The sequence below is a fragment of the Dendrobates tinctorius genome, unplaced genomic scaffold (assembly GCF_039654945.1).
Source record: "Dendrobates tinctorius isolate UK_male_01 unplaced genomic scaffold, ASM3965494v1 ptg000250l, whole genome shotgun sequence".
NCBI lineage: Eukaryota > Metazoa > Chordata > Amphibia > Anura > Dendrobatidae > Dendrobates > Dendrobates tinctorius.
The window spans coordinates 22,427,054-22,451,605 of NW_027361917.1; the positions used below are offsets into that span (position 1 = coordinate 22,427,054).

At 48.3% G+C, this 24,552-nt stretch overlaps 38 non-coding genes and 1 pseudogene across 38 annotated transcripts; all 39 read left to right on the plus strand.

The window, feature by feature from the left end:
• Window positions 1–267: 267 nt before the first annotated feature.
• LOC141064365 (U5 spliceosomal RNA) lies at window positions 268–383 on the plus strand. Its single transcript, XR_012225583.1, has one exon. It is a non-coding gene; the product is annotated as a U5 spliceosomal RNA (small nuclear RNA).
• Window positions 384–686: 303 nt separating this feature from the next.
• On the plus strand, window positions 687–802 carry LOC141064611 (U5 spliceosomal RNA). The gene has a single exon (XR_012225806.1). It is a non-coding gene; the product is annotated as a U5 spliceosomal RNA (small nuclear RNA).
• Window positions 803–1,116: 314 nt separating this feature from the next.
• Window positions 1,117–1,232, plus strand: LOC141064656 (U5 spliceosomal RNA). Its single transcript, XR_012225847.1, has one exon. It is a non-coding gene; the product is annotated as a U5 spliceosomal RNA (small nuclear RNA).
• A 313-nt stretch (window positions 1,233–1,545) lies between these two features.
• On the plus strand, window positions 1,546–1,661 carry LOC141063665 (U5 spliceosomal RNA). The gene has a single exon (XR_012224954.1). It is a non-coding gene; the product is annotated as a U5 spliceosomal RNA (small nuclear RNA).
• Window positions 1,662–1,975: 314 nt separating this feature from the next.
• LOC141064782 (U5 spliceosomal RNA) lies at window positions 1,976–2,091 on the plus strand. Its single transcript, XR_012225960.1, has one exon. It is a non-coding gene; the product is annotated as a U5 spliceosomal RNA (small nuclear RNA).
• Window positions 2,092–2,403: 312 nt separating this feature from the next.
• Window positions 2,404–2,519, plus strand: LOC141064576 (U5 spliceosomal RNA). The gene has a single exon (XR_012225775.1). It is a non-coding gene; the product is annotated as a U5 spliceosomal RNA (small nuclear RNA).
• Window positions 2,520–2,834: 315 nt separating this feature from the next.
• On the plus strand, window positions 2,835–2,950 carry LOC141064311 (U5 spliceosomal RNA). Its single transcript, XR_012225535.1, has one exon. It is a non-coding gene; the product is annotated as a U5 spliceosomal RNA (small nuclear RNA).
• A 314-nt stretch (window positions 2,951–3,264) lies between these two features.
• Window positions 3,265–3,380, plus strand: LOC141064324 (U5 spliceosomal RNA). Its single transcript, XR_012225547.1, has one exon. It is a non-coding gene; the product is annotated as a U5 spliceosomal RNA (small nuclear RNA).
• A 314-nt stretch (window positions 3,381–3,694) lies between these two features.
• Window positions 3,695–3,810, plus strand: LOC141063948 (U5 spliceosomal RNA). Its single transcript, XR_012225208.1, has one exon. It is a non-coding gene; the product is annotated as a U5 spliceosomal RNA (small nuclear RNA).
• A 314-nt stretch (window positions 3,811–4,124) lies between these two features.
• LOC141063997 (U5 spliceosomal RNA) lies at window positions 4,125–4,240 on the plus strand. The gene has a single exon (XR_012225252.1). It is a non-coding gene; the product is annotated as a U5 spliceosomal RNA (small nuclear RNA).
• Window positions 4,241–4,554: 314 nt separating this feature from the next.
• LOC141064616 (U5 spliceosomal RNA) lies at window positions 4,555–4,670 on the plus strand. The gene has a single exon (XR_012225810.1). It is a non-coding gene; the product is annotated as a U5 spliceosomal RNA (small nuclear RNA).
• A 314-nt stretch (window positions 4,671–4,984) lies between these two features.
• On the plus strand, window positions 4,985–5,100 carry LOC141064619 (U5 spliceosomal RNA). Its single transcript, XR_012225813.1, has one exon. It is a non-coding gene; the product is annotated as a U5 spliceosomal RNA (small nuclear RNA).
• A 313-nt stretch (window positions 5,101–5,413) lies between these two features.
• LOC141064789 (U5 spliceosomal RNA) lies at window positions 5,414–5,529 on the plus strand. Its single transcript, XR_012225967.1, has one exon. It is a non-coding gene; the product is annotated as a U5 spliceosomal RNA (small nuclear RNA).
• A 314-nt stretch (window positions 5,530–5,843) lies between these two features.
• LOC141064345 (U5 spliceosomal RNA) lies at window positions 5,844–5,959 on the plus strand. The gene has a single exon (XR_012225565.1). It is a non-coding gene; the product is annotated as a U5 spliceosomal RNA (small nuclear RNA).
• A 314-nt stretch (window positions 5,960–6,273) lies between these two features.
• On the plus strand, window positions 6,274–6,389 carry LOC141064770 (U5 spliceosomal RNA). The gene has a single exon (XR_012225949.1). It is a non-coding gene; the product is annotated as a U5 spliceosomal RNA (small nuclear RNA).
• A 314-nt stretch (window positions 6,390–6,703) lies between these two features.
• LOC141064953 (U5 spliceosomal RNA) lies at window positions 6,704–6,819 on the plus strand. Its single transcript, XR_012226112.1, has one exon. It is a non-coding gene; the product is annotated as a U5 spliceosomal RNA (small nuclear RNA).
• Window positions 6,820–7,133: 314 nt separating this feature from the next.
• LOC141064135 (U5 spliceosomal RNA) lies at window positions 7,134–7,249 on the plus strand. Its single transcript, XR_012225375.1, has one exon. It is a non-coding gene; the product is annotated as a U5 spliceosomal RNA (small nuclear RNA).
• A 314-nt stretch (window positions 7,250–7,563) lies between these two features.
• LOC141064128 (U5 spliceosomal RNA) lies at window positions 7,564–7,679 on the plus strand. Its single transcript, XR_012225368.1, has one exon. It is a non-coding gene; the product is annotated as a U5 spliceosomal RNA (small nuclear RNA).
• A 314-nt stretch (window positions 7,680–7,993) lies between these two features.
• Window positions 7,994–8,109, plus strand: LOC141064091 (U5 spliceosomal RNA). Its single transcript, XR_012225335.1, has one exon. It is a non-coding gene; the product is annotated as a U5 spliceosomal RNA (small nuclear RNA).
• A 314-nt stretch (window positions 8,110–8,423) lies between these two features.
• LOC141064737 (U5 spliceosomal RNA) lies at window positions 8,424–8,539 on the plus strand. The gene has a single exon (XR_012225920.1). It is a non-coding gene; the product is annotated as a U5 spliceosomal RNA (small nuclear RNA).
• A 313-nt stretch (window positions 8,540–8,852) lies between these two features.
• LOC141063981 (U5 spliceosomal RNA) lies at window positions 8,853–8,968 on the plus strand. The gene has a single exon (XR_012225238.1). It is a non-coding gene; the product is annotated as a U5 spliceosomal RNA (small nuclear RNA).
• A 6,262-nt stretch (window positions 8,969–15,230) lies between these two features.
• Window positions 15,231–15,346, plus strand: LOC141064788 (U5 spliceosomal RNA). Its single transcript, XR_012225966.1, has one exon. It is a non-coding gene; the product is annotated as a U5 spliceosomal RNA (small nuclear RNA).
• A 317-nt stretch (window positions 15,347–15,663) lies between these two features.
• Window positions 15,664–15,779, plus strand: LOC141064775 (U5 spliceosomal RNA). The gene has a single exon (XR_012225954.1). It is a non-coding gene; the product is annotated as a U5 spliceosomal RNA (small nuclear RNA).
• Window positions 15,780–16,092: 313 nt separating this feature from the next.
• LOC141064493 (U5 spliceosomal RNA) lies at window positions 16,093–16,208 on the plus strand. The gene has a single exon (XR_012225698.1). It is a non-coding gene; the product is annotated as a U5 spliceosomal RNA (small nuclear RNA).
• A 313-nt stretch (window positions 16,209–16,521) lies between these two features.
• On the plus strand, window positions 16,522–16,637 carry LOC141063807 (U5 spliceosomal RNA). Its single transcript, XR_012225081.1, has one exon. It is a non-coding gene; the product is annotated as a U5 spliceosomal RNA (small nuclear RNA).
• A 314-nt stretch (window positions 16,638–16,951) lies between these two features.
• Window positions 16,952–17,067, plus strand: LOC141064207 (U5 spliceosomal RNA). Its single transcript, XR_012225440.1, has one exon. It is a non-coding gene; the product is annotated as a U5 spliceosomal RNA (small nuclear RNA).
• Window positions 17,068–17,381: 314 nt separating this feature from the next.
• On the plus strand, window positions 17,382–17,497 carry LOC141064761 (U5 spliceosomal RNA). The gene has a single exon (XR_012225942.1). It is a non-coding gene; the product is annotated as a U5 spliceosomal RNA (small nuclear RNA).
• A 2,131-nt stretch (window positions 17,498–19,628) lies between these two features.
• LOC141064740 (U5 spliceosomal RNA) lies at window positions 19,629–19,744 on the plus strand. The gene has a single exon (XR_012225923.1). It is a non-coding gene; the product is annotated as a U5 spliceosomal RNA (small nuclear RNA).
• Window positions 19,745–20,058: 314 nt separating this feature from the next.
• LOC141064657 (U5 spliceosomal RNA) lies at window positions 20,059–20,174 on the plus strand. The gene has a single exon (XR_012225848.1). It is a non-coding gene; the product is annotated as a U5 spliceosomal RNA (small nuclear RNA).
• Window positions 20,175–20,485: 311 nt separating this feature from the next.
• On the plus strand, window positions 20,486–20,601 carry LOC141064250 (U5 spliceosomal RNA). The gene has a single exon (XR_012225479.1). It is a non-coding gene; the product is annotated as a U5 spliceosomal RNA (small nuclear RNA).
• A 313-nt stretch (window positions 20,602–20,914) lies between these two features.
• LOC141064489 (U5 spliceosomal RNA) lies at window positions 20,915–21,030 on the plus strand. Its single transcript, XR_012225696.1, has one exon. It is a non-coding gene; the product is annotated as a U5 spliceosomal RNA (small nuclear RNA).
• A 314-nt stretch (window positions 21,031–21,344) lies between these two features.
• On the plus strand, window positions 21,345–21,460 carry LOC141064327 (U5 spliceosomal RNA). The gene has a single exon (XR_012225548.1). It is a non-coding gene; the product is annotated as a U5 spliceosomal RNA (small nuclear RNA).
• A 314-nt stretch (window positions 21,461–21,774) lies between these two features.
• On the plus strand, window positions 21,775–21,890 carry LOC141064109 (U5 spliceosomal RNA). The gene has a single exon (XR_012225351.1). It is a non-coding gene; the product is annotated as a U5 spliceosomal RNA (small nuclear RNA).
• A 314-nt stretch (window positions 21,891–22,204) lies between these two features.
• On the plus strand, window positions 22,205–22,301 carry LOC141064820 (U5 spliceosomal RNA; annotated as a pseudogene).
• A 319-nt stretch (window positions 22,302–22,620) lies between these two features.
• LOC141064743 (U5 spliceosomal RNA) lies at window positions 22,621–22,736 on the plus strand. Its single transcript, XR_012225926.1, has one exon. It is a non-coding gene; the product is annotated as a U5 spliceosomal RNA (small nuclear RNA).
• A 314-nt stretch (window positions 22,737–23,050) lies between these two features.
• Window positions 23,051–23,166, plus strand: LOC141064063 (U5 spliceosomal RNA). Its single transcript, XR_012225309.1, has one exon. It is a non-coding gene; the product is annotated as a U5 spliceosomal RNA (small nuclear RNA).
• A 314-nt stretch (window positions 23,167–23,480) lies between these two features.
• Window positions 23,481–23,596, plus strand: LOC141064146 (U5 spliceosomal RNA). The gene has a single exon (XR_012225385.1). It is a non-coding gene; the product is annotated as a U5 spliceosomal RNA (small nuclear RNA).
• A 314-nt stretch (window positions 23,597–23,910) lies between these two features.
• Window positions 23,911–24,026, plus strand: LOC141064098 (U5 spliceosomal RNA). Its single transcript, XR_012225341.1, has one exon. It is a non-coding gene; the product is annotated as a U5 spliceosomal RNA (small nuclear RNA).
• Window positions 24,027–24,340: 314 nt separating this feature from the next.
• LOC141064996 (U5 spliceosomal RNA) lies at window positions 24,341–24,456 on the plus strand. Its single transcript, XR_012226151.1, has one exon. It is a non-coding gene; the product is annotated as a U5 spliceosomal RNA (small nuclear RNA).
• Window positions 24,457–24,552: the final 96 nt, after the last annotated feature.

Sequence of the window (24,552 nt, forward strand, 5' to 3'; positions counted from 1 at the left end):
TTTGGTGGGAGACTGAACTCTGGGGCTGCTGGGAGATGTCTCTCATTTGAATATTGTAGCAGTGGATAGCGTTCTTCCAGGCAGCGGGACTAGTGACTCTCTGGCAGCAAGATGGAGCTGAACACGGAGCAGCCTGCGGAAAATGGGCTGTGTGTTGCCGTTTTTGTTTTTCCATAGCCAAACCACGCACCCACTTCTAGGTGGTCTCCCTGGGCCAAATGAGGGCTGTGCCCATGGTGGTAGGTCAGGAGGAAGCCCTTGCCCAGTATACTCTGGCTTCTCTTCAGAACGTAAAAATCTTTTGCCTTTTACTAAAGATTTTCGTTGAGAGAAACAAAACTGAGTTTTGTGGCAATTTTTGCACGCTCCAGCTTGATGGGGCTTCCTTAAATGGGTTAAACAACAGAATGAAGCAATGAGTTGGTGGGAAAATGTACTATGGGGCTGCTGTGAAATGTCTCTCATTTGAAAATTGTAGCAGTGGATGGCCTTCTTCCAGGCAGCGGGACATATGACTCTCTGGCAGCAGGATGGAGCTGAACACGGAGTAGCCTGCGGAAAATGGGCTGTGTGTTGCCGTTTTTGTTTTTCCATACCCAAACCATGCACCCACTTCTAGGTGGTCTCCCTGGGCCAAATGAGGGCTGTGCCCATGGTGGTAGGTCAGGAGGAAGCCCTTGCCCAGTATACTCTGGCTTCTCTACAGAACGTAAAAATCTTTCGCCTTTTACGAAAGATTTCCATGGAGAGATGCAAAACTGAGTTTTGTGGCAATTTTTGCACGCTCCAGCTTGCTGGGTCTTCCTTAAATGGGTTCAACAACAGAAGGAAGGAATGAGTGGGTGGGGTTTTGGTGGGAGACTGTACTCTGGGGCTGATGGGAAATGCCTCTCATTTGAATATTGTAGCAGTGGATTGCCTTCTTCCAGGCAGCGGGACATGTGACTCTCTGGCAGCAGGATGGAGCAGAACACGGAGCAGCCTGCGGAAAATGGGCTGTGTGTTGCCGTTTTTGTTTTTCCATAGCCAAACCACGCACCCACTTCTAGGTGGTCTCCCTGGGCCAAATGAGGGCTGCGGCAGTGGTGGTAGGTCAGGAGGAAGCCCTTTCTCAGTATTCTCTGGTTTTTCTTCATAACTTAAAAATCTTTTGCCTTTTACTAAAAATTTCCGTGGAGAGGAGCAAAACTGAGTTTTGTGTCAATTTTTGCACGCTCCAGCTAGCTGTGGCTTCCTTAAATGGTTTCAACAACAGAATGCAGGTATGTGTGTGGGGCTTTTGGTGGGAGACTGAGCTGTGGCGTTGCGGGAAAATGGCCCTCATTTGAATATAGTAGTTGTGGATGGCCTTCTTCCAGGCAGCGGGACATGTGACTCTCTGGCAGCAGGATGGAGCTGAACACGGAGCAGCCTGCGGAAAATGGGCTGTGTGTTGCCGTTTTTGTTTTTCCTTAGCCAAACCACGTACCCACTTCTAGGTGGTCTCCCTGGGCCAAATGAGGGCTGTGCCCATGGTGGTAGGTCAGGAGGAAGCCCTTGCCCAGTATACTCTGACTTCTCTTCAGAACGTAAAAATCTTTCGCCTTTTACTAAAGATTTCCGTGGAGAGAAGCAAAACTGAGGTTTTTGGCAATTTTTGCACGCTCCAGCTTGCTGGGGCTTCCTTAAATGGGTTCAACAACAGAAAGAAGGAATGAGTGGGTTGGGTTTTGGTGGGAGACTGTACTCTGGGGCTGCTGGGAAATGTCTCTCATTTGAATATTGTAGCAGTGGATTGCCTTCTTCCAGGCAGCGGGACATGTGACTCTCTGGCAGCACGATGGAGCTGAACACGGAGCAGCCTGCGGAAAATGGGCTGTGTGTTGCCGTTTTTGTTTTTCCATAGCCAAACCACGCACCAACTTCTAGGTGGTCTCCCTGGGCCAAATGAGGGCTGCGGCCATGGTGGTAGGTCAGGAGGAATCCCTTGCTCAGTATTCTCTGGTTTTTCTTCATAACTTAAAAATCTTTTCCCTTTTACTAAAAATTTCCGTGGAGAGCAGCAAAACTGAGTTTTGTGTCAATTTTTGCACGCTCCAGCTAGCTGTGGCTTCCTTAAATGGGTTCAAAAACAGAATGAAGGTATGTGTGTGGGGCTTTTGGTGGGAGACTGAGCTGTGGCGTTGCAAGAAAATGGCCCTCATTTGAATATAGTAGCTGTGGATGGCCTTCTTCCAGGCAGCGGGACATGTGACTCTCTGGCAGCAGGATGGAGCTGAACACGGAGCAGCCTGCGGAAAAGGGCTGTGTGTTGCCGTTTTTGTATTTCCATAGCCAAACCACGCACCCACTTCTAGGTGGTCTCCCTGGGCCAAATGAGGGCTGTGCCCATGGTGGTAGGTCAGGAGGAAGCCCTTGCCCAGTATACCCTGGCTTCTTTTCAGGACATAAAAATCTTTCGCCTTTTACTAAAGATTTCCGTGGAGAGAAGCAAAACTGAGGTTTGTGGCAATTTTTGCACGCTCCAGCTTGCTGGGGTTTCCTTAAATGGGTTTAACAACAGAATGAAGGAATGAGTGGGTGGGGTTTTGGTGGGAGACTGTACTCTGGGGCTGCTGGGAAATGTCTCTCATTTGAATATTGTAGCAGTGGATGGCCTTCTTCCAGGCAGCGGGACATGTGACTCTCTGGCAGCACGATGGAACTGAACACGGAGCAGCCTGCGGAAAATGGGCTGTGTGTTGCCGTTTTTTGTTTTTCCATAGCCAAACCACGCACCCACTTCTAGGTGGTCTCCCTGGGCCAAATGAGGGCTGTGCCCATGGTGGTAGGTCAGGAGGAAGCCCTTGCCCAGTATACTCTAGCTTCTCTTCAGAACGCAAAAATCTTTCGCCTTTTACTAAAGATTTCTGTGGAGAGAAGCAAAACTGAGTTTCGTGGCAATTTTTGCATGCTTCTGCTTGCTGGGGCTTCCTTAAATGGGTGCAACAACAGAATGAAGGAATGAGTGGGTGGGGTTTTGGTGGGAGACTGTACTCTGGGGCAGCTGGGAAATGTCTCTCATTTGAATATTGTAGCAGTGGATGGCCTTCTTCCAGGCAGCGGGACATGTGACTCTCTGGCAGCACGATGGAGCTGAACATGGAGCAGCCTGCGGAAAATGGGCTGTGTGTTGCCGTTTTTGTTTTTCCATAGCAAAACCACGCACCCACTTCTAGGTGGTCTCCCTGGGCCAAATGAGGGCTGTGCCCATGGTGGTAGGTCAGGAGGAAGCTTTTGCCCATTATACTCTGGCTTCTCTTCAGAACGTAAAAATCTTTCGCCTTTTACTCAAGATTTCCGTGGAGAGAAGGAAAACTGAGTTTTATGGCAATTTTTGCACGCTCCAGCTTGCTGGGGCTTCCTTAAATGGGTTCAACAACAGAATGAAGGAATGAGTGGGTGGGGTTTTGGTGGGAGACTGTATTCTGGGGCTGCTGGGAAATGCCTCTCATTTGAATATTGTAGCAGTGGATGGCATTCTTCCAGGCAGCGGGACATGTGACTCTCTGGCAGCAGGATGGAGCTGAACACGGAGCAGCCTGCGGAAAATGGGCTGTGTGTTGCCGTTTTTGTTTTTCCATAGATAAACCACGCACCCACTTCTAGGTGGTCTCCCTGGGCCAAATGAGGGCTGTGCCCATGGTGGTAGGTCAGGAGGAAGCCCTTGCCCAGTATTCTCTGGCTTCTTTTCAGAACGTAAAAATCTTTCTCCTTTTACTAAAGATTTCCGTGGAGAGAAGCAAAACTGAGTTTTTTGGCAATTTTTGCATGCTCCAGCTTGCTGGGGCTACCTTAAATGGGTTCTACAACAGAATGAAAGAATGAGTGGGTGGGGTTTTGGTGGGAGACTGTACTCTGGGGCTGCTGGGAAATGTCTCTCATTTGAATATTGTAGCTGTCGATGGCCTTCTTCCAGGCAGCGGGACATGTGACTCTCTGGCAGCACGATGGAGCTGAACACGGAGCAGCCTGCGGAACATGGGCTGTGTGTTGCCATTTTTGTTTTTCCATAGCCAAACCCCGCACCCAATTCTAGGTGGTCTCCCTGGGCCTAATGAGGGCTGTGCCCATGGTGGTAGGTCAGGAGGAAGCCCTTGCCCAGTATACTCTGGCTTCTCTTCAGATTGTAAAAATCTTTTGCCTTTTACTAAAGATTTCCATGGAGAGAAGTAAAACTGAGTTTTGTGGCAATTTTTGCACGCTCCAGCTTGCTGGGGCTTCCTTAAATAGGTTCAACAACAGAATGAAGGAAGGAGTGGGTGGGGTTTTGGTGGGAGACTGTACTCTGGGGCTGATGGGAAATGTCTCTCATTTGAATATTGTAGCAGTGGATGGCCTTCTTCCAGGCAGCGGGACATGTGACTCTCTGGCAGCAGGATGGAGCTGAACACGGAGCAGCCTGCGGAAAATGGGCTGTGTGTTGCCGTTTTTGTTTTTCCATAGCCAAACCATGCACCCACTTCTAGGTAGGCTCCCTGGGCCAAATGAGGGCTGTGCCCATGGTGGTAGGTCAGGAGGAAGCATTTGCCCAGTATACTCTGGCTTCTCTTCAGAACTTAAAAATCTTTCGCCTTTTACTAAAGATTTCTGAGGAGAGAAGCAAAACTGAGTTTTGTGGCAATTTTTGCATGCTCCAGCTTGCTGCGGCTTCCTTAAATGGGTGCAACAACAGAAAGAAGGAATGAGTGGGTGGGGTCTTGGTGGGAGACTGTATTCTGGGGCTGATGGGAAATGCCTCTCATTTGAATATTGTAGCAGTGGATGGTATTCTTCCAGGCAGCGGGACATGTGACTCTCTAGCAGCAGGATGGAGCTGAACACGGAGCAGCCTGCGGAAAATGGGCTGTGTGTTGCCGTTTTTGTTTTTCCATAGCCAAACCACGCACCCACTTCTAGGTGGTCTCCCTGGGCCAAATGAGGGCTGCGTCCATGGTGGTAGGTAAGGAGGAAGCCCTTGCCCAGTATACTCTGGCTTTTCTTCAGAACGTAAAAATCTTTTGCCTTTTAATTAAGATTTCCGTGGAGAGAAGCAAAACTGAGTTTTGTGGCAATTTTTGCACGCTCCAGCTTGCTGGGGCTTCCTTAAATGGGTTCAACAACAGAAGGAAGGAATGAGTGGGTGGGGTTTTGGTGGGAGACTGTACTCTGGGGCTGCTGGGAAATGTCTCTCGTTTGAATATTGTAGCAGTGGATGGCCTTCTTCAGGCAGTGGGACATGTGACTCTCTGGCAGCACGATGGAGCTGAACACGGAGCAGCCTGCGGAAAATGGGCTGTGTGTTGCCGTTTTTGTTTTTCCATAGCAAAACCACGCACCCACTTCTAGGTGGTCTCCCTGGGCCAAATGAGGGCTGTGCCCATGGTGGTAGGTCAGGAGGAAGCATTTGCCCAGTATACTCTGGCTTCTCTTCAGAACGTAAAAATCTTTCGCCTTTTACTAAAGATTTCCGTGGAGAGAAGCAAAACTGAGTTTTGTGGCAATTTTTGCACGCTCCAGCTTGCTGGGGTTTCCTTAAATGGGTTCAACAACAGAATGAAGGAAGGAGTGGGTGGGGTTTTGGTGGGAGACTGTACTCTGGGGCTGCTGGGAAATGTCTCTCATTTGAATATTGTAGCAGTGGATGTCCTTCTTCCAGGCAGCGGGACATGTGACTCTCTGGCAGCAGGATGGAGCTGAACACGGAGCAGCCTGCGGAAAATGGGCTGTGTGCTGCCGTTTTTGTTTTTCCATAGCCAAACCACGCACCCACTTCTAGGTGGTCTCCCTGGGCCAAATGAGGGCTGCGGCTATGGTGGTAGGTCAGGAGGAAGCCCTTGCACAGTATACTCTGGCTTTTCTTCAGAATGTAAAAATCTTTCGCCTTTTATTAAAGATTTCCGTGGAAAGAAGCAAAACTGAGTTTTGTGGCAATTTTTGCATGCTCCAGCTTGCTGGGGCTTCCTTAAATGGGTTCAACAACAGAATGAAGGAATGAGTGGGTGGGGTTTTGGTGGGAGACTGTACTCTGGGGCTGATGAGAAATGTCTCTCATTTGAATATTGTAGCAGTGGATGGCCTTCTTCCAGGCAGCGGGACATTTGACTCTCTGGCAGCAGGATGGAGCTGAACACGGAGCAGCCTGCGGAAAATGGGCTGTGTGTTGCCGTTTTTGTTTTTCCATAGCCAAACCACGCACCCAATTCTAGGTGGTCTCCCTGGGCCAAATGAGGGCTGTGCCCATGGTGGTAGGTCAGGAGGAAGCCCTTGCCCAGTATTCTCTGACTTCTCTTCAGAACGTAAAAATCTTTCGCCTTTTAATAAAGATTTCCGTGGAGAGAAACAAAACTGCATTTTGTGGCAATTTTTGCACGCTCCAGCTTGCTGGGGCTTCCTTAAATGGTTTCAACAACAGAATGAAGGAATGAGTGGGTGGGGTTTTGGTGGGAGACTGTACTCTGGGGCTGCTGGGAAATGTCTCTCATTTGAATATTGTAGCAGTGGATGGCCTTCTTCCAGGCAGCGGGACATGTGACTCTCTGGCAGCACGATGGAGCAGAACACGGAGCAGCCTGCGGAAAATGGGCTGTGTGTTGCCGTTTTTGTTTTTCCATAGCCAAACCACGCACCCACTTCTAGGTAGTCTCCCTGGGCCAAATGAGGGCTGTGCCCATGGTGGTAGGTCAGGAGGAAGCATTTGCCCAGTATACTCTGGCTTCTCTTCAGAACTTAAAAATCTTTCGCCTTTTACTAAAGATTTCCGTGGAGAGAAGCAAAACTGAGTTTTGTGGCAATTTTTGCATGCTCCAGCTTGCTGGGGCTTCCTTAAATGGGTTCAACAACAGAATGAAGGAATGAGTGGGTGGGGTTTTGGTGGGAGACTGTATTCTGGGGCTGATGGGAAATGCCTCTCATTTGAATATTGTAGCAGTGGATGGTATTCTTCCAGGCAGCGGGACATGTGACTCTCTGGCAGCAGGATGGAGCTGAACACGGAGCAGCCTGCGGAAAATGGGCTGTGTGTTGCCGTTTTTGTTTTTCCATAGCCAAACCACGCACCCACTTCTAGGTGGTCTCCCTGGGCCAAATGAGGGCTGCGTCCATGGTGGTAGGTAAGGAGGAAGCCCTTGCCCAGTATACTCTGGCTTTTCTTCAGAACGTAAAAATCTTTTGCCTTTTACTAAAGATTTCTGTGGAGAGCAGCAAAACTGAGTTTTGTGGCAATTTTTGCACGCTCCAGCTTGCTGGGGCTTCCTTAAATGGGTTCAACAACAGAAGGAAAGAATGAGTGGGTGGGGTTTTGGTGGGAGACTGTACTCTGGGGCTGCTGGGAAATGTCTCTCATTTGAATATTGTAGCAGTGGATGGCCTTCTTCCAGGCAGTGGGACATGTGACTCTCTGGCAGCACGATGGAGCTGAACACGGAGCAGCCTGCGGAAAATGGGCTGTGTGTTGCCGTTTTTGTTTTTCCATAGCAAAACTACGCACCCACTTCTAGGTGGTCTCCCTGGGCCAAATGAGGGCTGTGCCCAAGGTGGTAGGTCAGGAGAAAGCATTTGCCCAGTATACTCTGGCTTCTCTTCAGAACGTAAAAATCTTTTGCCTTTTACTAAAGATTTCCGTGGAGAGAAGCAAAACTGAGTTTTGTGGGTATTTTTGCACGCTGCAGCTTGCTGGGGTTTCCTTAAATGGGTTCAACAACAGAATGAAGGAATGAGTGGGTGGGGTTTTGGTGGGAGACTGTACTCTGGGGCTGCTGGGAAATGTCTCTCATTTGAATATTGTAACAGTGGATGGCCTTCTTCCAGGCAGCGGGACATGTGACTCTCTGGCAGCAGGATGGAGCTGAACACGGAGCAGCCTGTGGAAAATGGGCTGTGTGTTGCCGTTTTTGTTTTTCAATCTCCCAACCACACACCCACTTCTAGGTGGTCTCTCTGGGCCAAATGAGGGCTGGGCCCATGGTGATAGGTCAGGAGGAAGCTCTTGATCAGTATTCTCTGGTTTTTCTTCAGAACTTAAAAATCTTTTGCCTTTTACTAAAGATTTCCGTGGAGAGAAGCAAAACTGAGTTTTGTGACAATTTTTGCACGCTCCAGCTTGCTGGGGCTTCCTTAAATGGGTTCAACAACAGAATGAAGGAATGAGTGGGTGGGGTTTTGGTGGGAGACTGTACTCTGGGGCTGCTGGGAAATGTCTCTCATTTGAATATTGTAGCTGTGGATGGCCTTCTTCCAGGCAGCGGGACAGGTGACGCTCTGGCAGCAGGATGGAGCTGAACACGGAGCAGCCTGTGGAAAATGGGCTGTGTGTTGCCGTTTTTGTTTTTCAATCTCCCAACCACACACCCACTTCTAGGTGGTCTCTCTGGGCCAAATGAGGGCTCTGACCATAGTGGTAGGTCGGGAGGAAGCCCTTGCCCAGTATATTCTAGTTTCTGTTTAGAACGTAAAAATCTTTCGCCTTTTAGTAAAGATTTCTGTGGAGAGGAGCAAAACTGAGTTTTGTGTCAATTTTTGCACGCTCCAGCTTGCTGGGGCTTCCTTAAATGGGTTCAACAACAGAGTGAAGGTATGTGCGTGGGGGTTTTGGTGGGAGACTGAACTCTGGCGTTGCTGCATAATGGCCCTCATTTGAATATAGTAGCCGTGGATGGCCTTCATTCAGTCAGCGGGACACGTGATGCTCTGGCAGCAGGATGGAGCTGAACACGGAGCAGCCTGCGGAAAATGGGCTGTGTGTTGCCGTTTTTGTTTTTCAATCTCCAAACCACGCACCCACTTCTAGGTGGTCTCCCTGGGCCAAATGAGGGCTGCGGCCATGGTGGTAGGTCAGGAGGAAGCCCTTGCCCAGTATACTCAGGTTTCTCTTCAGAACGTAAAAATCTTTCGCCTTTTACTAAAGCTTTCCGTGGAGAGAAGCAAAACTGAGTTTTGTGGCAATTTTTGCACGCTCCAGCTTGCTGGGGCTTCCTTAAATAGGTTCAACAACAGAATGAAGGAATGAGTGGGTGGGGTTTTGGGGGAGACTGTACTCTGGGGCTGCTGGGAAATGTCTCTCATTTGTATATTGTAGCAGTGGATGGTCTTCTTCGAGGCAGCGGGACATGTTGTGAGTTCATTTTCCCCTTCACTACTGAGGCCCGATGAACTCCCTCTTCTGGTAAGGAAAGGCAGTGAGCCTGACTATCAGGCACCTGAGCCAAATGATGATGACTGGTTGAGTGGAGTTACGGACTGGATATAAAGCTGCCGACGCCCTTCTGCCCTGCGGGTGATTTCTCTGTGGGATCCTTGGAGACCAGTCTGAATTCCTGCTCTTCTAAAGCTAAGTTTTTCTGCTCTGCTTTTTGCATTTGTGCTTTGACTTTGTTTGCTTTGTTTTTCTGGATTTCTGCCATTCCCTGCTGGGGTGAGCTGAATTCCTTTAGCTCTGTCTTCTCAAAATACCGGAGTGCTGATATAGTTTTTGAAGCCTAGCTGCTTCAGGGTCTTTTTCCATATCAGCTGTTGGCTTATGTCTTTGATAGGGTTTTGGCAGATTGCAGACAGCAACCGTCCTTTCCTGTCCTGTTTAGTTTAGCTTGGGCCCCATCGTTTGCTCAGCCTATCTTTCTATCTGTGTGAGTGTTTTTTCATCTTGCTTCACCGTCATTATATGTTGGGGGCTGCCTTTTACTTTGGGGTCTGCTCTGGGGCAGTTTAGATTTCTTTTTCTGTCTTTAGGCTATTTAGCTCTCCGGCTGTGATCGAGGAGTCTAGGGCACCGTAGGAACCCCCCACGGCTACTGCTAGTTGTGTTGATAGGTTCAGGGGTCTGCAATCTGATAGTTGCCAACATCTCTGGTTTTCTGGACGTAGCTTCTATTTTTGTGTCTGCCTCCTACTGTGACTCATTCATAACAGAATCACCCGCCATACCGCAGATCCTAGGGTACTCAATAGCAGGAAAGAATTGTAAAAAAAAAAAAAAAAAAAAAGTGTGTATATTTTTTCCTCTATATCTCTGAGGCCGTAGGGGGAATTTTTTTTTCTCTCAATGGAGATAAAGCAATTGTCTGATCGTGTGGAGCAGCTCGCTGCGTAAGTGCGGGGAATTTCCGCCTACCTTGCTCATTCACATGCTGCTGAACCAAAGATTCCTACACCTGATGTATTTTTTGGGGATCGGTGTAAATTTTTGAATTTCAAAAATAATTGTAAATTTTTTTTTGCCTTGAAACCTAACTCGTCAGGGAGCTCCGCGCAGCAGTTTAAAATTGTCATCTCTTTGCTGCATGGCGATCCCCAGGATTGGGCGTTTTCTTTGAAACCAGATGATCCTATTCTGACTAATGTGAACGCATTTTTTCAAGCCTTGGGGTTGTTGTATGACGAACCTAATGCCATTAATCAGGCTGAAAAGACCCTGCTGGCATTGAACCAGAGTCGAGATTCTGCAGAATTGTACTGTCAAAAATTCCGAAAGTGGGCGGTACTTACTACCTGGAATGATAATGCCTTGGCTGCTCTCTTTCGGAAGGGTTTGTCAGAAGCCGTAAAAGATACTATGGTGGGATTTCCTGTTCCCTCTGGTCTTGACGATTCTATGTCATTAGCCATTCAGGTTGATCGGCGTTTGAGCGAACGCAAAACTGCACGAGAGGTGTTGCCACCTGTTGAACAAATGTCTGAACCTATGCAATGTGATAGAGTTTTGTCCAGAGAGCCGCGTCAGGAGTTCAGAAGGCGTAATAAGTTGTGCTTTTTCTGTGGGGATGCCTCGCATATTATTTCTGTCTGTCCTAAACGAGAGAAACGCTTTGCACACACATTATCTGTTGGTGGTGTTCAACCTAAGTTTCTTTTGGCTATTACTCTGATCTGCTCTCTGTCCACATTTTCCACCAAGGCTTTTGTGGATTTGGGAGCAGCCCTAAACCTAATGGACTTGGATTTTGCTAAATGTTGTGGATTTCCGATGACACCTCTGCAGACGCCTATCCCTTTGAGGGGGATTGATGCTACTCCTTTGGCTAAAAATAAACCTCAGTTTTGGACCCAGGAGTTAATGCGGGTCGCCCCAGACCATCAAGAAAATTGCAGATTTTTGCTGTTGCATAATCTGCATGATACCAATGTTCTGGGGTTTCCCTGGTTACAAATTCATAATCAAGTTTTGGATTGGAAATCTGTGTCTGTGGTGAGTTGGGGTTGTCGATGTGCCTTTAGTGAGGCTCCGGTGTTTTCCACCTCTCCTCAGTCGCATGATGTTCCTGATTATTTGGTGGACTTTTATGATGTATTTAGTGAGAATGAGTCTGCGTCTCTACCTCCTCATAGGAGTTATGACTGTGCAATTGAACTGAGCCCGGGGTGTAAATTTCCCAAGGGTCGGCTCTTCAATTTATCTGTACCCGAGCACGAGGCTATGCGATCCTATATTAAGGAGGCGTTGGAGAAGGGTCATATTAGACCATCCTTGTCACCCTTTGGTGCCGGGTTTTTTTTTGTAGCCAAAAAGGATGGATCATTAAGACCTTGTATTGATTATCGTGCCCTCAACAAAATTACTGTTAAATATCAGTATCCGTTACCCCTGATTTTGGATCTATTCTCTAGAGTTAAAGGTGCTTGCTGGTTTACCAAGCTTGACCTCTGGGGGGCGTATAATCTTATTCGCATTAAGAAGGGGGATGAATGGAAGACGGCGTTTAATACTCCGGAGGGACATTTTGAGTACCTGGTGATGCCTTTTGGGCTCACTAATGCCCCTACTGTCTTCCACTGCTTCATGAACGATATTTTCCAAGATTTTGTCGATAAATTTTTGATTATCTATCTGGATGATATTTTGATATTCTCCAAGGATTGGGATTCTCAAGTGGAACATATACGGACTGTGTTCCGGATCTTGAGGGAGAATTCCGTGTATGTCAAAGGATCTAAATGCCTTTTTGGAGTACAGAGGATTTCTTTTTTGGGATTTATTTTGCCTCCGTCAACTATTGAAATGGACCCGGCCAAGGTACAGGCCATTTACGATTGGGTTCAGCCCACTTCTTTGAAGGCCCTCCAGAAGTTTTTGGGTTTTGCTAGTTTTTATCGGAAATTTATAGCAAAATTTTCTAGTATTGCCAAGCCATTGACTGATTTGACTAAGAAGGGTGCTGATGTGTTAAATTGGTCTCCGGAGGCTGTTTCTTCCTTTCAGGAGCTGAAGCGAAGATTCACCTCCGCCCCGGTTTTGCGGCAACCTGATGTCTCACTTCCGTTCCAGGTAGAGGTGGATGCTTCTGAGATTGGTGCAGGAGCTGTTTTGTCCCAAAAGGATCCTGTAACATCTAAAATGAATCCCTGTGCTTTCTTTTCCCGAAAGTTCTCTCCATCTGAACGTAACTATGATGTGGGGAATCGGGAACTGTTGGCCATGAAATGGGCATTTGAGGAGTAGAGACATTGGTTGGAGGGAGCTAAGCATCAAGTCATGGTCCTCACTGACCACAAGAATTTGATTTACCTAGAGTCGGCTAAGCGCTTGAACCCTAGACAGGCTAGGTGGGCCTTGTTTTTTACACGTTTTGATTTTGTGGTTTCTTTTCTTCCTGGAAATAAGAATGTCAAGGCTGACGCCCTCTCTAGGAGCTTCTTTGCTGATTCTCCTGTGGTGACCAAGCCTGCTACCATCTTCGGCGAAGGGGTAGTTCTTTCTGCCATCTCGCTCGATTTGAGACATGCTCTGGAAGAATTCCAGGAGGACAAACCTGAGCGTTGTCCCAGTAGAAAGTTGTATGTTCCTGACCAGTGGAAGAAGAGAGTGATGTCTGAAGTTCATTGCTCTGCTTTGGCTGGTCATCCAGGTATTTTTAGTACTAGAGATCTGGTGAGTCAGTCCTTTTGGTGGCCCTCCTTGTCTCGTGATGTCAGGAATTTTGTGCAGTCCTGTGGGACGTGCTCCCGGTCTAAATCGTGTTCTCGCTCTAGTGGGTTGCTGATGCCTTTGCCTGTCCCCAAGAGGCTATGGACCCATATTTCAATGGATTTCATCTCTAATATGCCTGTCTCTCAAAGGATGACTGTTATTTGGGTGATTTGTGATAGGTTCTCTAAGATGATTCATCTTGTACCACTCCCTAAGTTGCCGTCTTCCTCTGAGTTTGTGCCCCTGTTTTTTCAACAGGTGGTTCGCTTGCACGGGATTCCTGAGAACATTGTATCTGACAGAGGAGTTCAGTTTGTGTCTAGATTTTGGAGAACTTTCTGTTCCAAGCTGGGAATTCAGTTGTCCTTCTCCTCTGCTTTTCACCCTCAGACCAATGGGCAGACAGAGAGAACAAACCAGACCTTGGAGTCATATTTGAGATGCTTTATTTCCGCTGATCAGGATGATTGGGTTTCATTTTTGCCCTTGGCCGAATTTGCTTTAAATAATAGAGCTAGTTCTGCCACTTTTATGTCTCCTTTTTTTTTGTAACTTTGGGTTTCATCCTCGATTCTCTTCAGGGCAGGTAGAGCCCTCTGCCTGCCCAGGTGTTGACACTGTGGTGGAGAGAATGCACCAGATCTGGGACCAAGTGGTAGATAAGTTATCTCTCTCCCAGGAAAAGGCCCAGCGGTTTTCCAACTGACATAGGACCATTGGTCCCCAGTTTAAAGTTGGTGATATGGTATGGTTATCATCAAAAAATATTGCTATGAAGGTGGCTTCTCCTAAGTTTAAGCCTAGATTTATTGGACCTTACAAGATTTTGGAGATTATTAATCTGGTCTCTTTTCGTTTGGCTCTTCCTGTCACATTTAAAATCCATAATGTGTTTTATAAGTCCTTGTTGAAGAGGTTTGTTGAACCTGTTGTTCCGGGGTTGGCACCTCCAGACCCTGTATTGGTTGAAGGTAACATGGAATATGAGGTAGAGAAAGTACTGGATTCTCGTCTGGCGAGACGGAGACTCCAGTATTTGGTTAAGTGGAAGAGTTATGGTCAGGAGGATAATTCCTGGGTCTCTGCCTCTGATATTCATGCCAAAAGATTGGTGCGTGCCTTTCATCGGGCTCACCCTGATCGCCCTGGTGGCGTGGTTGAGGGTTCGGTGACCCCTCCTCAAGGGGGAGGTACTGTTGTGAGTTCATTTTCCCCTTCACTACTGAGGCCCGATGAACTCCCTCTTCTGGTAAGGAAAGGTAGTGAGCCTGACTATCAGGCACCTGAGCCAAATGATGATGACTGGCTGAGTGGAGTTACGGACTGGATATAAGGCTGCCGACACCCTTCTGCCCTGCGGGTGATTTTTCTGTGGGATCCTTGGAGACCAGTCTGAATTCCTGCTCTTATAAAGCTAAGTTTTTCTGCTCTGCTTTTTGCATTTGTGCTTTGACTTTGTTTGCTTTGTTTTTCTGGATTTCTGCCATTCCCTGCTGGGGTGAGCTGAATTCCTTTAGCTCTGTCTTCTGAAAATACCGGAGTGCTGATATAGTTTTTGAAGCCTAGCTGCTTCAGGGTCTTTTTCCATATCAGCTGTTGGCTTATGTCTTTGATAGGGTTTTGGCAGATTGCAGACAGCAAGCGTCCTTTCCTGTCCTGTTTAGCTTAGCTTGGGCCCCATCGTTTGCTCAGCCTATCTTTCTATCTGTGTGAGTGTTTTTTCATCTTGTTTCACTGTCATTATATGTTGGGGGCTGCCTTTTACTTTGGGGTCTGCTCTGGGGCAGTTTAGATTTCTTTTTCTGTCTTTAGGCTATTTAGCTCTCCGGCTGTGATCGAGGGGTCTAGGGCACCGTAGGAACCCCCCACGGCTACTGCTAGTTGTGTTGATAGGTTCAGGGGTCTGCAATCTGATAGTTGCCAACTTCTCTGGTTTTCTGGACGTTGCTTCTATTTTTGTGTCTGCCTCCTACGGTGACTCATTCATAACAGGGTCATGTGACTCTCTGGCAGCAGGATGGAGCTGAACATGGGTTCAACAACAGAAAGAAGGAGTGTGTGGGGTTTTGGTGGGAGACTGTACTCTGGGGCAGCTGGGAAATGTCTCTCATTTGAATATTGTAGCAGTGGATGGCCTTTTTCCAGGCAGCGGGACAGGTGATGATTTGGCAGCAAGATGGAGCTGAACACGGAGCAGCCTGTGGAAAATGTGCTGTGTGTTGCCGTTTTTGTTTTTCCATCGCCAAGCCACGCACCCACTTATAGATGGTCTCCCTGGGCCCTATGAAGGCTGTGCCCATGGTGGTAGGTCAGGAGGAAGCCCTTGCTCAGTATTCTCTGGTTTTTCTTCAGAACTTAAAATTTTTTCACCTCTTACTAAAGATTTCCGTGGAGTGGAGCAAAACTGAGTTTTGTAAAAATTTTTGCACGCTCCAGCTTGTTGGGGCTTCCTTAAATGGGTTCAACAACAGAATAAAGGAATGAGTGGGTGGGGTTTTGGTGGGAGACTGTACTCTGGGGCTGCTGCTGGGAAATGTCTCTCATTTGAATATTGTAGCTGTGGATGGCCTTCTTCCAGGCAGCGGGACAGGTGACGCTCTGGCGGAAGGATGGAGCTGAACACGGTGCAGCCTGTGGAAAATGGGCTGTGTGTTGCCGTTTTTGTTTCTCAATCTCCCAACCACGCACCCACTTCTAGGTGGTCTCTCTGGGCCAAATGAGGGCTCTGGCCATAGTGGTAGGTCGGGAGAAAGCCCTTGCCCAGTATATTCTGGCTTCTGTTTAGAACGTAAAAATCTTTCGCCTTTTAGTAAAGATTTCTGTGGAGAAAAGCAAAACTGAGTTTTGTGTCAATTTTTGCATGTTCCAGCTTGCTGGGGTTTCCTTAAATGGGTTCAAGAACAGAATGAAGGTATTTGTGTGGGGGTTTTGGTGGGAGACTGAGCTCTGGCACTGCGGGAAAATGGCCCTCATTTGAATATAGCAGCCGTGGTTGGCCTTTTTTCAGTCCGCGGGACTCGTGACGTTCTGGCAGCAGGATGGAGCTGAACACGGAGCATCCTGCGGAAAATGGGCTGTGTGTTGCCGTTTTTGTTTTTCCATCGCCAAACCATGGACCCACTTCTAGGTGGTCTCCCTGGGCCAAATGAGGGTTGCGGCCATGGTGGTAGGTCAGGAGGAAGCTGTTGCGCAGTATACTCTGGCTTCTCTTCAGAGCGAAAAATTTTTTCGCCTTTTACTAAGGATTTCCGTGGAGAGAAGCAAAATTGAGTTTTGTGGCAATTTTTGCATGCTCCAGCTTGCTGGGGATTCCTTAAATGGGTTCAACAACAGAATGAAGGAATGAATGGGTGGGGTTTTGGTGGGAGACTGTACTATGGGGCTGCTGGGAAATGTCTCTCCTTTGAATATTGTAGCCGTGGATAGCCTTCTTCCCGGCAGTGGGACATGTGACTCTCTGGCAGCAGGATGGAGCTGAACACGGAGCAGCCTGCGGAAATTGCCTGTGTGTTGCCGTTTTTGTTTTTCCATAGCCAAACCATGCACCCACTTCTAGGTGGTCTCCCTGGGCCAAATGAGGGCTGCGGCCATGGTGGTAGGTCAGGAGGAAGCTCTTGCTCATTATACTCTGTTTTCTCTTCAGAACGTAAAAATTTTTCGCCTTTTACTAAAGATTTCCGTGGAGAGGAGCAAAACTGAGTTTTGTGGCAATTTTTGCATGCTCCAGCTTGCTGGGGCTTCCTTAAATGGGTTCAACAACAGAATGAAGGAATGAGTGGGTGGGGTTTTGGTGGGAGAATGTACTCTGGGGCTGCTGGGAAATGTCTCTCATTTGAATGTTGTAGCTGTGGATGGCCTTCTTCCAGGCAGTGGGACATGTGACTCTCTGGCAGCAGGATGGAGCTGAACACGGAGCAGCCTGTGGAAAATGGGCTGTGTGTTGCCGGGTTTGTTTTTCAATCTCCCAACCACGCACCCTCTTCTAGGTGGTCTCTCTGGGCCTAATGAGGGTTGCGGCCATGGTGGTAGGTCTGGACGAAGCCCTTGCCCAGTATACTCTGCCTTCTCTTCAGAATGTAAAAATCTTTCGCTTTTTACTAAAGATTTCCGTGGAGAGAAGCAAAACTGAGTTTTATGGCAATTTCTGCACGCTCCAGCTTGCTGGGGCTTCCTTAAATGGGTTCAACAACAGAATGAAGGAATGAGTGGGTGGGGTTTTGGTGGGAGACTGTACTCTGGGTCTGCTGGGAAATGTCTCTCATTTGAATATTGTAGCAGTGGATGGCCTTTTTCCAGGCAGCGGGACAGGTGATGCTCTGGCAGCAGGATGGAGCTGAACACGGAGCAGCCTGTGGAAAATGGGCTGTGTGTTACCGTTTTTGTTTTTCCATAACCAAACCACGCACCCACTTCTAGGTGGTCTCACTGGGCCAAATGAGGGCTGTGCCCATGGTGGTAGGTCAGGAGAAAGCCCTTGCTCAGTATTCTCTGTTTTTTCTTCAGAACGTAAAATTTTTTTGCCTTTTACAAAAGATTTCTGTGGAGAGAAGCAAAACTGAGTTTTGTGGCAATTTTTGCACGCTCCAGCTTGCTGGGGCTTCCTTAAATGAGTTCAACAACAGAATGAAGGAATGAGTGGGTGGGGTTTTGGTGGGAGACTGTACTCTGGGGCTGCTGGGAAATGTCTCTCATTTGAATATTGTAGCTGTGGATGGCCTTCTTCCAGGCAACGGGACAGGTGACTCTCTGGCAGCAGGATGGAGCTGAACACAGAGCAGCCTGTGGAAAATGGGCTGTGTGTTGCCGTTTTTGTTTTTCAATCTCCCAACCACTAGGGATGGGCAATTCTACTCGTTAGGACTCGTTACTCTGCGAGTAGTAGGGGACTCGCAGGAGTTGGTACTCTGCTAGTTTCCAAGCGATTACTCGCACAGTAACGAGTCCAATGCAAATCAATGGCAATCCTAGTTTTTTCAGAGTTTAATACAAGCAATCCTAGTTTCTCAGCCATTTTGTGTCCCGCTGTCAGCAGCGAGTCTTAGCGAGTCTAGGACTCCTGTATACTGTATTCAGGATTCACAGAATATGTTAATTTTCAGAGACAGCCTAGTTTGTTAGGTGAGAAAACTGTGAAGAGCACTACTATGATTTGCTGCTGTCCATCGTGATGCCTGTCATGTATCACAGGCAGGGCTGTATATAAACCCTGCCCCCGCTATTTTGGGCACATTCCTGTGATGATCTGAGCTAGTGCAGGGCGAGTTGGAGACATAGAGCAGATCTAGGGACTGTTAGTCAGTGTAGGACCTCAAGATTCCTCACATATAACACAAAAGTTCTTTTCAGAACTACCAGGACGGAGGAGTACTGTAGAGGACTGTAGGCAGGGAGAAAGGCAGGAGCAGCCTTACAGTGCATACAGCACCATCCTCAGAGCTGAGCTTACTCACTCAGCTTCCATCAGAGCTGAAATCAGAAGCATAGCTGAGCAAATTTTTTTTTTTTTTCAACCAGATATTATTGGGGTCATATTTACCCCTGCAGCGTTATTGTTTCTGTGGCAGACCAGTGCGTTGCTGCTATCTATCCCACCAGCTAATAGCACGCACGCTGCCTGCTTGTGTGCACTAAACAATTTTTTCAGGGAGAGTGCGTTGCTTCTCTGCTAAGTTACAGCACGCACTTCACCCCAAAGCGGTGACGCAGACAGCACCACAGTCCACCTAGATGACTGCCTTTGCGCACTAAACAATTTTTTCAGGGAGAGTGCAGGGCTTCTCTGCTACCAGCTAATAGCACGCACGTTACCTTCCTGCTGTGCCAATACGCATCACTAGCCTTGATTGTCCTCCTATTACAGTCCCCTGTAGTTATCCGCTTTGCACTGTGCATCCCCTGAGACTACAGCACGGGTCACATCACATCCCCCAGTGAAGCAGACCCCGGCCCGGTGCTGGGTACCACGGTTTCAGTGCGTCACAGACGCCAATGGTGACACAAGAAATCTCACTCTCTCCTAATCCAAGAAAGGGTGCAGTAAAAGAAAATAGAAGAAATGACATCACATAACTCTTACCCATGTTTGCCTGCCCATCTTCTCCAGCGTGATCAAATGACAGGAACATACTTCTGGCGATGGACCTCCAAGCCATATTTCGCTGTCTTTCATCACCATAGCCAGGGAGAGTGGGCTGCCACAGCTGGGGCCACTCTTCAACCAGGCCGATCAGCCTCTCTGTATCACGTCTGCTACACATCTTTGGTGGGCCTGTGTGTGCAGATCTGATCACCCTGTGTGTGCAGATCAGATAGCCCTGTGTGTGCAGATCAGATCTGCCTGTGTGTGCAGAATATCAGATCAGCCTGTGCAGTAAATCGGTTAGCACAGGCGACTTCCTGTTGAGCTTCTAGCGTGATGTAGAAATGATTTTCTGTGCTTTAGGGATGAATTTTAAATCGCTAAGCTAGGGGCCACTTGCGAGAGTAAAGAGTGAAAAAAATGGCAGCACAGGAATCGCTGCAATACTCGCATCCCCATTCATTAATATTGGACTCGCTAGACTTGCAACGAATAGCGAGTTTCCGAGTCGGACTCGTTAGAGTCTAGCGATTCCGAGTATTTCAGGATTCGCCCATCCCTACCAACCACGCACCCACTTTTAGGTGGTCTCTCTGGGCCAAATGAGGGCTGTGCCCATGGTGGTAGGTCAGGAGGAAGCCCTTGCTCAGTAATCTCTGGTTTTTCTTCAGAACTTAACATTTTTTCGCCTTTTACTAAAGATTTCCGTGGAGAGAAGCAACACTGAGTTTTGTGACAATTTTTGCACGCTCCAGCTTGCTGGGGCTTTCTTAAATTGGTTCAACAACAGAATGAAGGAATGAGTTGGTGGGGTTTTGGTGGGAGACTGTACTCTGGGGCTGCTGGGAAATGTCTCTCATTTGAATATTGTAGCAGTGGATGGCCTTCTTCCAGGCAGCTGGGCATGTTACTCTCTGGCAGCACGATGGAGCTGAACACGGAGCAGCCTGTGGAAAATGGGCTGTGTGTTGCCATTTTTGTTTTTCAATCTCACAACCACGCACCCGCTTCTAGGTGGTCTCCCTGGGCCAAATGAGGGCTGTGCCCATGGTGGTAGGTCAGGAGGAAGCCCTTGCTCAGTATTCTCTGGTTTTTCTTCAGAACTTAAAAATCTTTCGCCTTTTACTAAAGATTTCCGTGAAGAGGAGCAAAACTGAGTTTTGTGACAATTTTTGCACCCTCCAGGTTGCTGTGGCTTCCTTAAATGGATTCAACAACAGAATGAAGGAATGGGGTGGGGTTTTGGTGGGAGACTGTACTCTGGGGCTGCTGGAAAATGTCTTTCATTTGAGTATTGTAGCTGTGGATGGCCTTTTTCCAGGCAGCAGGACAGGTGACGCTCTGGCATCAGGATGGAGCTGAACACGGAGCAGCCTGTGGAAAATGGGCTGTGTGTTGCCGTTTTTGTTTTTCAATCTCCCAACCACGCACCCACTTCTAGGTGGTCTCCCTGGGCCAAATGAGGGCTCTGGCCATAGTGGTAGGTCGGGAGGAAGCCCTTGCCCAGTATATTCTGGCTTCTGTTTAGAACGTAAAAATCTTTCGCCTTTTAGTAAAGATTTCCGTGGAGAGGAGCAAAACTGAGTTTTATGTCAATTTTTGCACGCTCCAGCTTGCTGGGGCTTCCTTAAATGGGTTCAACAACAGAATGAAGGGATGTGTGTGGGGGTTTTGGTGGGAGACTGAGCTCTGGCGTTGCGGAAAAATGGCCCTCATTTGAATATAGTAGCCGTGGATGGCCTTCTTTCAGTCAACGAGACACGTGACGCTCTGGCAGCAGGATGGAGCTGAACACGGAGCAGCCTGTGGAAAATGGGCTGTGTGTTGCTCTTTTTGTTTTTCAATCTCCCAACCACACACCCACTTCTAGTTGGTCTACCTGGGCCAAATGAGGGCTGTGCCCATGGTGGTAGGTCAGGAGGAAGCCCTTGCTCAGTATTCTCTGGCTTCTCTTCAGAGCGTAAAAATCTTTCGTCATTTACTAAAGATTTCCGTGGAGAGGAGCAAAACTGGGTTTTGTGACAATTTTTGCATGCTCCAGCTTGCTGGGGCTTCCTTAAATGGGTTCAACAACAGAATGAAGGAATGAGTGGGTGGAGTTTTGGTGGGAGACTGTACTCTGGCGCTGCTGGGAAATGTCTCTCATTTGAATATTGTAGCAGTGGATGGCCTTCTTCCAGGCAGCGGGACATGTGACTCTCTGGCAGCAGGATGGAGCTGTACATGGAGCAGCCTGCGGAAAATGGGCTGTGTGTTGCCGTTTTTGTTTTTCCATCGCCAAACCACGCACCCACTTCTAGGTGGTCTCCCTGGGCCAAATGAGGGCTGCGGCAATGGTGGTAGGTCAGGAGGAAGCCTTTGCTCAGTATACTCTGGCTTCTTTTCAGAACGTAAAAATCTGTCGCCTTTTACTAAAGATTTCCGTGGAGAGGAGCAAAACTGAGTTTAGTTTCAATTTGTGCACGCTCCAGCTTGCTGGGGCTTTCTTAAATGAGGTCAACAACAGAATGAAGGAATGAATGGGTGAAGTTTTGGTGGGAGACTGTACTCTGGCGCTGCTGGGAAATGTCTCTCATTTGAATATTGTAGCAGTGGATGGCCTTCTTCCAGGCAGCAGGACAGGTGACGCTCTGGCAGCAGGATGGAGCTGTACATGGAGCAGCCTGCGGAAAATGGGCTGTGTGTTGCCGTTTTTGTTTTTCCATAGCCAAACCACGCACCCACTTCTAGGTGGTCTCCCTGGGCCAAATGAGGGCTGCGGCCATAGTGGTAGGTCAGGAGGAAGCCCTTGACCAGTATACTCTGGCTTCTCTTCAGAACGTAAAAATCATTCGCCTTTTACTAAAGATTTCCGTGGAGAGAAGCAAAACTGAGTTTTGTGGCAATTTTTGCACGCTCCAGCTTGCTGGGGCTTCCTTAAATGGATTCAACAACAGAATGAAGGAATGAGTGGGTGTGGTTTTGGTGGGAGACTGTACTCTGGGGCTGCTGGGTAATGTCTCTCATTTGAATATTGCAGCAGTGGATTGCTTTCTTCCCGGCAGCGGGACATGTGACTCTCTGGCAGCAGGATGGAGCTGAACACGGAGCAGCCTGCGAAAAATGGGCTGTGTGTTGCCGTTTTTGTTTTTCCATAGCCAAACCACGCACCCACTTCTAGGTGGTCTCCCTGGGCCAAATGAGGGCTGCGGCCATGGTGGTAGGTCAGGAGGAAGCCCTTGCCCAGTATACTCTGGCTTCTCTTCAGAACGTAAAAATCTTTCCGTGGAGAGACGCAAAACTGAGTTTTGTGGCAATTTTTGCATGCTCCAGCTTGCTGGGGCTTTCTTAAATGGGTTTCCTCAACAGAATGAAGGAATGAATGAGTGGGTGGGGTTTTGGTGGGAGACTGTACTCTGGGGCTGCTGGGAAATGTCTCTCATTTGAATATTGTAGCAGTGGATGGCCTTCTTCCAGGCAGCGGGACATGTGACTCTCTGGCAGCACGATGGAGCTGAACACGGAGCAGCCTGCGGAAAATGGGCTGTGTGTTGCCGTTTTTGTTTTTCCATAGCCAAACCACGCACCCACTTCTAGGTGGTCTCCCTGGGCCAAATGAGGGCTGCGGCCGTGGTGGTAGGTCAGGAGGAAGCCCTTGCTCAGTATTCTCTGGTTTTTCTTCATAACTTAAAAATCTTTTCCCTTTTACTAAAAATTTCCGTGGAGAGGAGCAAAACTGAGTTTTGTTTCAATTTGTGCACGCTCCAGCTTGCTGGGGCTTTCTTAAATGGGTTCAACAACAGAATGAAGGAATGAGTGGGTGGAGTTTTGGTGGGAGACTGTACTCTGGGGCTGCTGGGAAATGTCTCTCCTTTGAATATTGTAGCAGTGGATGGCCTTCTTCCAGGCAGCGGGACATGTGACTCTCTGGCAGCAGGATGGAGCTGAACACGGAGCAGCCTGCGGAAAATGGGCTGTGTGTTGCCGTTTTTGTATTTCCATAGCCAAACCACGCACCCACTTCTAGGTGGTCTCCCTTGGCCAAATGAGGGCTGTGCCCATGGTGGTAGGTCAGGAGGAAGCCCTTGCCCAGTATACTCTGGCTTCTCTTCAGAACGTAAAAATCTTTCTCCTTTTACTAAAGATTTCCGTGGAGAGAAGCAAAACTGAGGTTTGTGGCAATTTTTGCACGCTCCAGCTTGCTGGGGCTTCCTTAAATGGGTTCAACAACAGAATGAAGGAATGAGTGGGTGGGGTTTTGGTGGGAGACTGTACTCTGGGGCTGCTGGGAAATGTCTCTCATTTGAATATTGTAGCAGTGGATGGCCTTCTTCCAGGCAGCGGGACATGTGACTCTCTGGCAGCACGATGGAACTGAACATGGAGCAGCCTGCGGAAAATGGGCTGTGTGTTGCCGTTTTTGTTTTTCCATAGCCAAACCACGCACCCACTTCTAGGTGGTCTCCCTGGGCCAAATGAGGGCTGTGCCCATGATGGTAGGTCAGGAGGAAGCCCTTGCCCAGTATACTCTGGCTTTTCTTCAGAACGTAAAAATCTTTCGCCTTTTACTAAAGCTTTCCGTGGAGAGAAGCAAAACTGAGTTTTGTGGCAATTTTTGCACGCTCTAGCTTGCTGGGGCTTCCTTAAATGGGTTCAACAACAGAATGAAGGAATGAGTGGGTGGGGTTTTGGTGGGAGACTGTACTCTGGGGCTGCTGGGAAATGTCTCTCATTTGAATATTGTAGCAGTGGATGGCCTTCTTCCAGGCAACGGGACATGTGACTCTCTGGCAGCACGATGGAGCTGAACACGGAACAGCCTGCGGAAAATGGGCTGTGTGTTGCCGTTTTTGTGTTTCCATAGCCAAACCACGCACCCACTTCTAGGTGGACTCCCTGGGCCAAATGAGGGCTGTGCCCATGGTGGTAGGTCAGGAGGAAGCCCTTGCCCAGTATACTCTGGCATTGCTTCAGAACGTAAAAATCTTTTGCCTTTTACTAAAGATTTCCGTGGAGAGAAGCAAAACTGAGTTTTGTGGCAATTTTTGCACGCTCCAGCTTGCTGGGGCTTCCTTAAATGGGTTCAACAACAGAATGAAGGAATGATTGGGTGGGGTTTTGGTGGGAGACTGTACTCAGGGGCTGCTGGGAAATGTCTTTCATTTGAATATTGTAGCAGTGGATGGCGTTCTTCCAGGCAGCGGGACAGGTGACGATCTGGCAGCACGATGGAGCTGAACACGGAGCAGCCTGCGGAAAATGGGCTGTGTGTTGCCGTTTTTGTTTTTCCATAGCCAAACCACGCACCCACTTCTAGGTGGTCTCCCTGGGCCAAATGAGGGCTGTGCCCATGGTGGTAGGTCAGGAGGAAGCCCTTGCCCAGTATACTCTGGCTTCTCTTCAGGACGTAAAAATCTTTCGCCTTTTACTAAAGATTTCCGTGGAGAGAAGCAAAGCTGAGTTTTGTGGCAATTTTTGCACGCTCCAGCTTGCTGGGGCTTCCTTAAATGGGTTTAACAACAGAATGAAGGAATGAGTGGGTGGGGTTTTGGTGGGAGACTGTACTCTGGGGCAGCTGGGAAATGTCTCTCATTTG